Source organism: Phyllostomus discolor, chromosome 14 (assembly GCF_004126475.2).
Source record: "Phyllostomus discolor isolate MPI-MPIP mPhyDis1 chromosome 14, mPhyDis1.pri.v3, whole genome shotgun sequence".
NCBI lineage: Eukaryota > Metazoa > Chordata > Mammalia > Chiroptera > Phyllostomidae > Phyllostomus > Phyllostomus discolor.
Genome location: NC_040916.2, coordinates 434,688 through 447,939, shown reverse-complemented (window position 1 = coordinate 447,939; position 13,252 = coordinate 434,688).

Below are 13,252 nucleotides of genomic sequence, written 5' to 3'. Positions count from 1 at the left end.
CTTAACAGTCCTCAGAGAGACTTAATTTAGTGGGGGTGATGAACTGCCCTTAAGAGATTTTGAGTGCACAGCACCCAGGCCAGCAAAGAGGGAGAAGGTGGTGTGTGATTTTCTCCTAATCAGTGTACTTCACGGGCAGCACAACTGGTGGATTAAAGGCATCTGATGGCACAGATGGACAGTGGGGGCCCAGCAGTACATGGAGGACCTGGGCTGGAGGCTGGGCAACTGTGCATATTATGGCTCAGACCTGGCCCCCATCCTCATAAAACCACAGGAAGGGAGGAAGGCTAAGCCAAGCCCCCCTCTGCCTGTGGCATCCAGGAATACCAGCAAAATTTGCTTGATTAGATGGAAGCTGTGATTACCAATATACCTGCTGGAGGAGAGAATCCACTAACAGGAAAAACCAACATGTAAAAACCCAAGTACAATAAGAGAACTGACGCGAACAGAAGAAAGGGCAACCCTAGAACATCCAGATAAGGTGATTAAAGAGACCACACCATTGAATCCCATAGAATTCCTATCATAGAAGTTCACCCTACAAAGGCAGCTAGCAAAGCAGAACATCAGGAAGTGCAGAAACAAACAAAAAAAGTCACCTAAAATGAAGACACAAAAAAAGATCCTGCAATCCAAAGGAGTGAGAAACTCTCCACTAACAGAGCTAAATGAAACAGAGGGAAGCAAACTATCAGATATAGAATTCAAAATAATGGTTATAGGGATGCTCAAGGAACCCACAACTACAAGGAACTGAGTGAGAACTACAATAGTATGAAAACATAAATAGAAACTATAAACAAAATTCAGGAAGAAGTGAAAAATAAAATTACTGAAATAAAAACTCACTAGGAGGAATTACAAGCATGCTGGGTGGAGCAGAGGACCAAATTAGTGAGCTGGAAGACAAGATGCGGAGAAATACCCAGATAGAGCCCCTGTATGAAAAAAGACTAAAAAAATATGAATATGGGGGAGGGAAGATGGCAAAGGAGTGAATGGAACTAACACTGACCTCCTTCCTAGACCAATCTGGAATTACAAATCAATCACGGAGAAACCAGCCAGAACAAACAACTAAGCAACAGCCAGAGAGAAGCATATAACTTCAGACATACAGAACCAGCTTTGGCAAAACAGGTCTGTTAAGGAGTGTGGTGGAGACTCAAGAGGGCTGGCTAGGCACCCATGGGTGGCAGTGACAGTGGGGTAATTAAGTGGCCAGTTGGATCCCCTGAAAAAGATTGGGTTCTTAACCCTAAGATAAGATTCCCAGACTAGAACATCAGAGCCCCAAAACTACAAAGATAACAACCATTGGAAAAAGCAAGAGGGCTGCTCTCTGCCAGAGACAGATGGTCGGAGATGCAAGGGTCATTTAAAGGAGGACCAACACACGTTTTCATTTGCAGCCACTTACCTGGGGCTCAGGCAAAGGCAGGGGCAGCATAGACTAGAGATGCTTGAGAAGAGAGTGGGTACAGATGTTACAGAACAAACAAGGGGGGCCTGGGATGATATACTATTATTGAAAGAAGCCCCAGGTCTGTTATGTCCACCACCAGAGGAAAGACGTCTCTCAGTGCTAGAGACTTGTGAAAAGGAAAGGAAATGTTTGTTTAATGCTATACAAACTTAAAGTAGTGACCTAATGTCCTTATCAAAAATCCTAAAGTCCCTTAAAAGACCCACAAACAGACACAGTCCTTCCTTCCCCCTTTGCCCAGTCCAGAGTACCGTATCTCAGGAAAGGAAATAGAAGTCCATGGCTCAGGCAGTCCTCTGTTTATTCCCAGTTAGTACTCTGTCTTGACTGGGAGACCTCCCTGGGTTCCTGGAACCCTCAGGTGAGTTGCCAGGATCTCTGCTAAAACCAGGTGGTTGTTCCCCTTTCTAAAGCTGTGGGGGTCCCCACTCTGGCAAAGGCATGTGGTCCTCTCTCCCAGGGCCACGGGAGTCCCTACTCAGCCAAAACTGTGTGCTTCTCCCCCTGCACAATGGCTGCAAGGGGGGGGTCACCACTCTGCCAAAGCCGAGTGGTGGTTCTCTGCTAAAGCCACATGGTGATTCTTTCTTGCAGGGCTGCGGGAGTCTTCACTCTGCAGAAGCTGCGAGGTTCTCTCTCCCTCAATGGCTGCTGCATCTGGGTTTAAATCCCTGCGCCAGTCTTCCTCTGCAGCCCCATTTCTGACTCCTCCCACACTGGGCCACACTTACCCTCATCTGCTGTCTTTTCCAGCTTTTCTGGTTGCCATCGTGGGTCTGGGCAGGTGTGACCCCATGTCATGGAGCCAATCTTCTCTGAGCTCCCATGCAGGCGCTGTAACTTGGGGGACCTGCCCCCCAGTCACGTCGTAGGGGGAGGTCCCTTTCTATCCCACTGGCCTTGAGCACGCCATAGTTATTTAACATATCTAAGCGACCAGCTGAAGGCTATAGATATGTTAAATGACCACGCCAGGGGTTAGCTACAAGGCTATTTTATTCAAAACAGCTCTCAAAGGCCCTGCTCCATGTGTCCCTTCCCCCAACCCACACCTGTGGGGTGGGGGTGAAGACATCTTAAAATCTCCTGAACACCTTAAGTTCTGAACCCCATTTCAAATGCCTATTTGGGGTCCCCCCTCTTGGCTGCACCCTGTAACACAGAGGCTTTGGGGAGAGAACTGAGAGAGTAGCAACAAAGATCCCAGTGCTGAATCATCCACCAGATGGTAGCAGCCTTTGTGCTCAGGCAGACCACTCCCCTCTGAGCAGTAGTAGCCTGAGGGAAAACAATAGCCCTGACCCAAGGAGAACCTCTGCCCTGGCCCTTTGGTGCTTAAGCCTGACTGTTGAGTTCCAGTGACCAGGAAAACAACCAAATGAAATAGTCAGAGATATTAGATCACTGGCAAAGGAGGGACAGGGTGGACTAGAGAGACTTGAGGAGAGATTGGGGATGGAAGTTTTGAGGAGAGATCTGAGAAAGTAGCTGCTGGGATCTGGTGCTGAGCCAACCCCCATACACAGCGATCATTCTACACAGGCAGACCTCTCCCCTCCAAGCAGCAGTTACCTGAGGGGAAACAATAACCCCCACCACTGGAGGGATTTGGCCCCACCCTATGGTGCTTAAACCTGACTGCTGAGTGCAGAGGGACAATATTAACAATTGAAAGAGAAAGCCAGTGACAGCAGATCACTGGAAGTATCAAACATGCTGCCAGAGGTCAGATGGGGTCAACATCTGACATCACCAGAGGCAGATCCAGAAAAAAGAAAAAAACAGTGGTAAATACACAGGACTACAGATATGAAAGCCATTGTGGTCTTCATTGTGATTTGTGACATTTTCTTCCCTGTATGGCTTTATAACATTCATTTCTTGTCCAGTGAGTTTATATATGTCACTAGATTTTATACTATAGTGTATTTCAATCCACATATTTTGCCCCTCCTTTCTCTTAGCCCATCTTACCTTCCTCTTTACTTGCAATATTCTAATTTCAAATTTGGTTTTTGCTCTAGCTACAACTTGTTTCCATCCCATACTCCTAATATTTCTCCCCAGTTCAGACACTCAAAATGAATTCTCTTGTCAAGGGTCATTTCATATCCTTTTGCCCAGCTACTAAAATGTCTATGTTCTCTTTACACCTGTAACAAATTTTGCTAGTTGGTTGTGTGTAGGGTAGTTGTTGCATTGTTTTTTTTAAGGTTATCTCTAGAGCTACACTAATTCTCTATTTCAAATAACAAATTTTACTAGAACCCTCTCCTACTGTCACAGGTGTGCACAGGTAACCAGGTTCTTAGTGATCGAGGACAAAGAATTGAACCGAACACACAAAGTTTATAGCATAAAGAGGGAAGATTTATTAAGTGATAGTACACTCCACAGGACATGGGAGTGGGCCAACTCTGAGCAGAGAAGGAACACGTGGGCTGGGGGGATTCTATTCTTATAGGGCAGAAGCTACCTCGCTAGTCTTTGGCGGGCTTTTCCTGCACAGGTACAAGGAGTTGGATTTCAAAGCTACTGCACATGTGTGGTTTCCCATGATTTTCTTGATTGGCTACTGGAGAAGGGAGTCCCACAATGTTATTTCATTATAATCATATTATAATTTATCAGGGGTAGTGTGCAGGCACATTCCATGATTCAGAGTTATCCCAGAAAACAGGAACAACCTGTCTTAGGGGGTCTTTGTCATGTATAGATGTTTTCTACCTCAGCCCTGAGGGGCCTCTGGAGTTTCCTTCCTGTCTATCTCCTGCCTCACTACTATTACAGAACACAAGGGGGCGGTCAAAGGGCCAAGGGCAATGTACTATTCCTGAAAGGAACCCCCCAGGTTCATTATGCCCACCACCTTATAGGAAAGACATCTCTCAATGCCAGCGATTTGTGAAAAGGAAAGGAAATGTTTATTTAAGGCTATACAGACTTAAAGTAGTGACCTAATGTCTTCATCAAAACTCAGGGCACCTGCCCCCAGTTACATCTTGATGGGGAATTTACTTCCATTCCCCTGGCTCATAGCATGGCTACAGCTATTTAACATATCTATGTAACCAATTAAAAGTTATAGATATGTTAAATGACCACACCAGACGTTACCTGCAAAGCTGTTGCTATGCAAAACAGCTCTCAATGGCTCTGTTCCAAGTGCCCCTTCCCCCAACCCACACCTGTGGAGGGGGCTGATGAGGACATCCTAATATTTCCTGAACACCTTGAGTTCTGGACCCCATTCCAAATCCCTATTTGGGGTCTCCCCTCTTGGCTGCACCCTGTTACACTACTACTTTTTAATCAAATTTTAATTATGCCATCTTAGCCATTTTTTTCTTTTTTGTTTTTCTTCTATTTCTTTTCCATCCTATTCCTTTATTTTTCTTTATTTTCCTTTTACTTCTTTCCTTTTACATCCCAAATTTTAATTTTCCCTCACTTAGTCTATTTTTTGTCCCTTGCTATTAATATTCCCTGTCCCTCTATCATTACAAAATCACTTCCCATTCCTCTAAACATCTCTCTGACTTTTCTTTTTTTCTTTTTTCCCCCTCTTATTCCCATGTCACCTATATTAATTTTAGTTTGTTTACTGTTGACAGTACTCTAGTGGATCTTTCTCTCCAATTTGGCTCCTATATTTGTATTAATTATTTAATATTTTCCTTCCTTTATTCTCTCTCTCTCACTTTATTTTATTTTATACTGTTTTAATTTCTGTTTAAACTTAATATTAATGCTTCCCTTCTCAGATTCCATCCCACATTCTTCATTTCCTTTCTTTATTCATGAAGTAAACTTTCCTTCTCTACTTCCATTGCTCCAACTTCCAACTCCTATTTGTGAGCTTACCTCTACCCTCTCAAAATCATTTCTCTTTCAGCAGGTCATCTCATATCCATTCTCTTTTCTTATAATAGTCTTAGTCTCATTACATTATTAATAATACTGGTTCATTTGCTACTGATAGTGGGATTTCTGGGGAAGCTATATTTGCTGGTGTGGGTTTGTTTCTTGGGCTCTGTGGTTTTGTTCAGGTAGTACCTGCACAACAGCACACAAGATGTGGTGGGTGAAGGGACTCTCAACTAGCAACAGGGAAGGCCCTACAAAAGAATCGCCTAAAAACATTCAAATCCCATTAACACCTAAAAAAACCAGCATAAAAATCTTAAAGAACATACCAGGAACATCAAGTTCTGGTGATCAAGGAGAATGCACCACTGTACCTCACAGGTCTTTCACCACAGAAGTTCACACCACAGTCAGAATTTCAAACAGATCAATTTAAGAAAGAGAAGCAAAGAAGAGACCCATAAACAATGGGAAGACAAAGAAACAACCTCAATCTAAAGGTGAGGAGGAAGCCTCAGAAATAATGCTAAATGAAAGAGAGACAAGTCGACTATCAGATATTAAGTTCAAAACAATGGTTATAAGGAAGCTCAATGAACTCAGTGTGAACTACTAAAAACTACAAGATAATTACAAGAAACTTAATTGCAAACCATGTCAACATAAAAAGGACAAATAAATAATCAACAAAGGCTAAGCAGAAATGAAGTATACAATTTTTAAATTAAATATTATGGTAGAAGGAATCAAAGCAGGCTTGATGAAGCAGAGGATCAAATCAATGAGGTGGAGGACAAAGTACAAAACACCTTGCAAAAAGGGCAAGAAAAAGAAAAGACTGAAAAAAATGAAGAGGGGATAAAAGAAATGCAGGAAAACACAAAAGTGAATAATATCCACATAATACGGACTAGAAGAAGAAGAAGAGCGAGAGAGAGAAAACCTGCTCAAAAAAAATAATGATAGACATCAAAATGTCTATACTACCAAAAGCAATTTATAGATTCAATGCAATCTCTATTAAAGTACCAATGGCATACTTCACAGATATAGGAAAAATACTTCAAAAATTTATATGGAACCATGAACGACCATGAATACCTGCAGCAATTTAGAGAAAGAAGAGCAAAGTAGGAGGCATCACAATACCTGATGTCAAAATGTATTAGAAGGCCACTGTAATCAAAAGAGCCTGGTACTGGCATGAGAACAGACACATGGAACAATGGAACAAAACAGAGAGCCCAGAAATAAACCCGATTCCCTTTTTTAATTAATATTTGACAGAGGGGCCAGGAGCATAAAATGGAACAAAGATAGCCTCTTCAACAAATGGTGTAGAGAGAACTGAACAGCTACATGCAAAAAATTGAGACTCAACCACCAACTTACACCATACACAAAAATAAATTCAAGGTGGATAAAAGATTTAAATACAGGTCTTGACGCTATTAAAGTCCTAGAGGAGAACAAAGGGAGGAAGATCTGAGATATTCCACGCAGGAATATTTTCACTGATGTGTCCCCTAGAGCGAGGGACATAAAGGAAAGAATAAACAAGTGGGATCTCATGAAAATAAAAAGCTTCTGCACAGTTAGAGAAAATAGCATTAATGTGAAAAGAGAACCAATCGTATGGGAAAACATATTTGCCAATGATACTGCAGACAAGGGTTTAATCTCCCAAATATATAAAGAACTTACATGACTCCACTCTAAGAAGACAAGAAACATAGTTAAAAAAAATGAGCAAAGGACTTGAACAGACACTTCTCCAAGGATATAGAGAGGGTCCCGAGACATATGAAAGGATGCTCAGTATCACTAGCCATGAGAGAGATGCAAATTAAAACCACAATGAGGTACCACTTCACACTGGTCAGAATGGCCATCATAAACAAAACAACAAACAACAAATGTTGGAGAGGATGTGGAGAAAAGGGAACCCTATTGCACTGTTGGTGGGATTGCTGACTGGTACAACCACTATGGAAAACAGTATGGAATTTCCTCAGAAAACTATAAATGGAAATGTCTTTTGACCCAGCTATTCCATTGCTAGGATTATATCCTAGAAACACTGAAACACCAATCCAAAAAAACTTATGCATCCCAATGTTTATAGCAGCACAATTTACAATAGTTAAGTGCTGGCAGCAACCCAAGTGGCCATCATTAAGTGAATGGATCAAAAAACTACATCTACACAATAGAATTCTATGCAGCAGAAACAAAGAAGGAGCTCCTACCCTTTGTGACAGCATGGATGGAACTGAAGAGCATTATGCTAAGTGAAATAAGCTGGGTGATGAAAGACAAATACCATATGATCTCACCATTAACAGGAACCTAATCAACATAACAAATGTGCAAGCAAAGTATAGGAAAAGACATTGAAATTGAGAACAGAATGACAGTTATAAGAAAAAAGAGGGGAGGGGATAAAGGGGGAAAAGGATGAAGGGTTTACAGGAACAATTATAAACGACATATAAACAACAACAAGGGTGGGTGGAAATGGGGAGGGAGGCGGAGAGTGCCGGGGTGGTGGGGAAGGTTGAGGGGAAAAGGCAGAAAACTGTACTTGAAAAACAATAAAAACAGAAAAAATAATGATAGAAAACTTCCCTAATTTAATGAGAGAAGAACCCACACAAATCCAGGAAGCAGAGAGGGTCTCAATCAAGAGGCACCCAAAGAGACCACTGTAAGACTACTCATCATTAAAATGGAAAAAATTAAAGACAAAGAGAGAATCTTAAAGGCAGCAAGGTAGAAACAGGAAGTGACATACAAGAGAGCCTCAATAAGGCTAGCAGCTGACTTCTCAAAAGAAACATTACAAGCCAGAAGGAAATGGCAAGATATATTCCAAGTAATGAAAAACAAAGGACTGCAACTGAGACTACTCTATGCAGCAAGGCTCTCAATTAAAATGGAAGGCCAAATAAGGCACTTCCTGGACAACAGAAGCCTCAAAGTATACATCTCCACCAAATCAGTAATACAAGGTATGCTAAAAGGACTGCTTTAAGAAGAGGAAGAAAAACAGAAGAAGAGAAAGGAACAAAGGTACACAGGGAGTAAAATGGCAATGAATAAGTGTGTATGAATAATAACTATAAATGTAAAAATATTAAATGCTCTAATCAAAGGACACAAGGTAACTGAAGGAATAAGAACACATGACCCACACATATTTTGCCTACAAGAGACCCACTTCAGAACAAAAAAACTACACAGACTGAAGAGAAGGGCTGGAAAAAAATATTCCATGCAAATGTATAGGGCCAAAAAGCCAGGGTAGTAATACTTATATTAGACAAAGTAGAATTCAATAAAAAGGACATAAATAGAATTCAGAAGGACACTTCATAATGCTTTAGGGAAGAATTCATCAAGAAGATATAAACATTATAAACATATATGCACCCAGATTGGGAGCACCCAAGTACATAAAGAAAATCTTGGAGGACTTCAAGAAAGATATATACAGCAACACACTTATACTATGGGATTTTAACACCCCACTGTCAATAATGGAAAGATTTTTCAAACAAAATATCAAGAAAGATATTGGGAAATTGAAAAAGGCTCTAGATCAAATGGACTTAATTGATATATATATATAGAATCATTCATCACAATGAAGCAAAATACACCTTCTTTTGAAAGACACATGGAAGATTTTAAAAGATAGGAAACATGAGAGGATGCAAAACAACCATCAACAAATTCAAGAAAATTGAAATCACATCAACCATCTTCTCAAATCAGAAGGGCCTGAAACTAAAAACAAACCCCAAAACCACTCAAACTTATGGAGATTGAATAGCATGCTGTTAAACAATGAATGGTTTAAGAATGAGATGAAAGAAGAAATAAAAACAGTTTTTGGAAACAAATAAAAATGAACTCACAATAGCCCAAAACATATGGGACACAGTGAAGGCAGTTTTGAGAGGGAAGTTCATAGTGATACAAGACTACCAAAAATTTAACAGTATTTCAAATAAACAACCTAACCCTACATGTACAAGAGTTGGAAGGACAACAAGAAAGACCACCTAGAGAAAGTAGATGAAAGGAAATAACCAGGGTCAGAGCAGAATTAAACAACATCAAGAATAAAGAAACAAATCTAAGGTTCAATAAATTCAGGAGCTGGTTCTTTGAAAAGATAAACAAAATTGACAAGCCTTTAAGTGGGCTCATCAAGCAAAAAGAGAGAGAACCCAAATAAACACAATCAGAAATAAGAGAGAAGAAATAAAAACTGACACCACAGAAATACAAAGGATTGTAAGAAATTACTATGAAGAACTACATGCCAAGAGACTGGAAAACCTAGGTGAAATGGAAAAAATTTCTGGAAAATATTATCTTTCAACACTGGATGAAGAAGAAGCAGACCAATAAGAGCTGAAAAGACCAATAAATACTGATGAAACCCAAGCAGTAATCAAAAAGTTCCCAGCACACAAAAGCCCTGGAGCAGATGGTTTCACAGGAGAATTTTACAGAGCATTTAAGGAAGAGCTAACCACTGTCCTTCACAGATTCGCCAAAAAATCTATGAAGAGAGAAGCCTCCCAAACTCTTTTTATAAAGCCAGCATCATCCTAATCCCAAAACCAGATGAAGACACAACAAAGAAATAAAACTACAGGCCAATATTGCTGATGAACATAGATGTTAAAATCCTCACCAAAACATTGGCAAACTACTTACAGCAATGCATTAAAAATATCATACACCATGACCAAGTGGGATTTATACCAGGGATGCAAGTATGGTTAAACATTTGAAAAAATAAGTAAACATAATACATCGCATAAACAAAAGGAAATAATAAAATCACATGATCATATTAATAGATGCAGAAAAAGCATTTGATAGAGTACAGCACCCATTTATGGTAAAAACACTCAGCACAGGGGGAATAGAGGAAGGTTTGTTCAACATAATAAAGGCCATGTACAAGAGACCTACAGCTGATATCATAATCAATGGGCAAAACTAAAAGTTTTCCCACTAAGATCAGGATAAGACAAGGATGTCTGCTTTCACTACTTCTATTCAACATAGTAATGGAAGTCTTAGCCAGAGCAATCAGACAAGAAGGAGAAATAAAAAGCATCCAAACTGGAAAGGAAGAAGTAAAACTGTTATTGTTTGTAGATGACATGATAGTGTATAGAGAAAATCTTACAGACTCCACAAAAATCTACTTGATCTAATAAGTGAATTTGGCAAAACAGTGGGATACAAAGTCAATATTCAGAAATTGAAGGCATTTTGTACACAAACATTGAAATATCAGAAACAGAAATCAGGGGGGTAAATCCACTTTACTATAAGAACAAGATAAAAAAATACCTTGGTATAAACCTAAGGAGGTAAAACACCTGTACTCAGAAAACTAGAGAAAACTGAAGAAATAAATTAAGGAAGACAGAAATAAATGGAAGCATATATCATATTTATGGAATAGAAGAATTCATCAAAAGTCTAGACTACCCAAAGCAATTTATGGGTTCAACACAATCCCTAATAAAATACCAATGACATATTTCATAGATATAGATAAAACACTTCAAAAATTTACATGGAACAATAAATGACCCCAAATAGCTACAGAAATTTTGAGATAGAAGAACAAAGTAGGTGGTATCACCATACCTGACACCAAACTATATTACAAAGCCATGGTAATCAAAAGCCTGGTACTGGCATAAGAACAGAGAAATAGGTCAATGGAACATAATAGAGAGCCCAGAAATAAACCTAAGTCTCTATGGTCACTTAGTATTTGACAAAGGGGTCAGAAACATAAAATGAAATCAAAATAGCTTCTTCCAATAAATGGTGTTGGGAGGTTTGGATAACTACATGCAAAAAATAGGAAATTTGACCACCAACTTACACCATACACAAAAATAAACTCAAGATGCATAAAAGACTTAAATATAACTTGTGATACCATAATAGTCATAGAGGAGAAGATAGGCAGGAAAATCCCAGATATTCCATGCAGCAATATTTTCAATGATGTGTCCCCTAGAGCAATGGACATAAAGGAAAGAATAAACAAATAGGACTTCATTAAAATAGAAGCTTATTGATGGGTAAAGAGAAGATTAACAAAATGAAATGGTAACCAACTGTGTGGGAAAACATACTTGCCAATGATATTTCAGGCAAGGGTTTGATCTCCAAAATATGTGAAGAACTCACACAGCTCCACTTTAGGAAGACAATCCAGTTAAAGAAATGAATGGGCAAAAGACCTGAATGGACATTTCTCCAGGGAGGACATACAGAAGGCCCAAAGACATATGAAAGGATGCTCAGCATCACTAGCCATCAGAGAGATGCAAATTAAAACCACAATGAGATACCATTTCGCAGCAGTCAGAATGACCATCATAAGCAAATCATCAAACAATAAGTGCTTGTGGGGTTGTGGAGAAAAGTGAAGCCCTGTACACTGTTGGTGGGAATGCAAACAAGTGCAACTTCTGTGGAAAACAGTATGGCGTTTCCTTAAAAAACTAAAAATTGAATTGCCTTTTGACCCAGAAATTCAACCACTGGGTTTATACCCTAAGAATCCTGAAACACTAATTCAAAGAACCTATGCATACCAATGTTCATAGCAGCACAATTTACAATAGCCAAGTGTTGGAAGCAACCTAGGTGCCCATTGGTAAATGAGTGGGTCAGTAAACTATGGTACATTTACACAGTGGAGTACTACACAGCTGAAAGAATAAAGGAGTTCCTACCCTTTGGGACAACATAGATGGATCTGGAAAGTATTATGCTAAGTGAAGTAAGTGAAGCATTTAAAGACAAACACCATATGATGTCACCTATAAGTGGAACCTAATTAACAAAATAAACTGATAAATATAATATAGCCAGTGACATTGAAATTGACAACAAACTGACAGTAATCATAGGGGAGGGGTGAGTGAAATAATGTGGGGAAGAAAAATAAGGGACATAAGCAAAACATGAATGAGGGACCCATGAATGGAGACAAAGAGGGAGGTTTGAGGGTGGTAGGTGGATGTGGGCAGGGTGGGGGTAAGTAGTGGTGGAAAAATGGAGACAGCTGTATTCAAACATCAATAAAAAATGAAAAAATATGATGATAGTTTAAGGGAATTCCAACATAACATGATGTGCAACAACATATGAATCATGTATATACCAGAAGGATAAGAAAGGGAATAAGGGATATATACCCTTTTGAAAAAATAATATAGAAAACTTCCTGAACTTTGAGAGGGTAAAAAACATGCAATTTCAGGAAGCAGAGAGGGTCCCAATCAAGATGAACCCAAAAAGACCTATTCCAAGACACATCATAATTAAAACTCCAAGTTTAAAAGACCAAGAGATAATCTTAAAAGCAACAAGAAAGAAACAAGAAGTAACATAAAAGGGGTTCTGACAGAAGCACTCAAATCAAGGAGAGAATGGCAAGAAATATTCCAAGTAATGAAAAACAGAGGCCTGCAAGCAAGACCATTCAATCCAGCCAGGCTCTCAGGTAAAATGGAAGGTGAAAGAAGGAGTTTCCCAGACAAAAGAAGACTGAAGAAATACACCTCCCCCTAACCAGCACTACAAGATATGCTAAAGGGACTACTATCAGAAGAGGAAGGAAAAGAGTGAGAGAGAGAGGAACACAGCTACAAAGGGGGAGAAATGAATAAGTACATATCAATAATAAGCTTAAATGTGAATGGATTACATGTACAGTCAAAAGATATAGGGTAGATGAATGAAGAAGATAACATGACCCTCATAAAAGCTGCCTACAAGAGAAACACCTCAGAACAAAAGAGCTACACATACTGAAAGTGAAGGACTGGAAAAAAG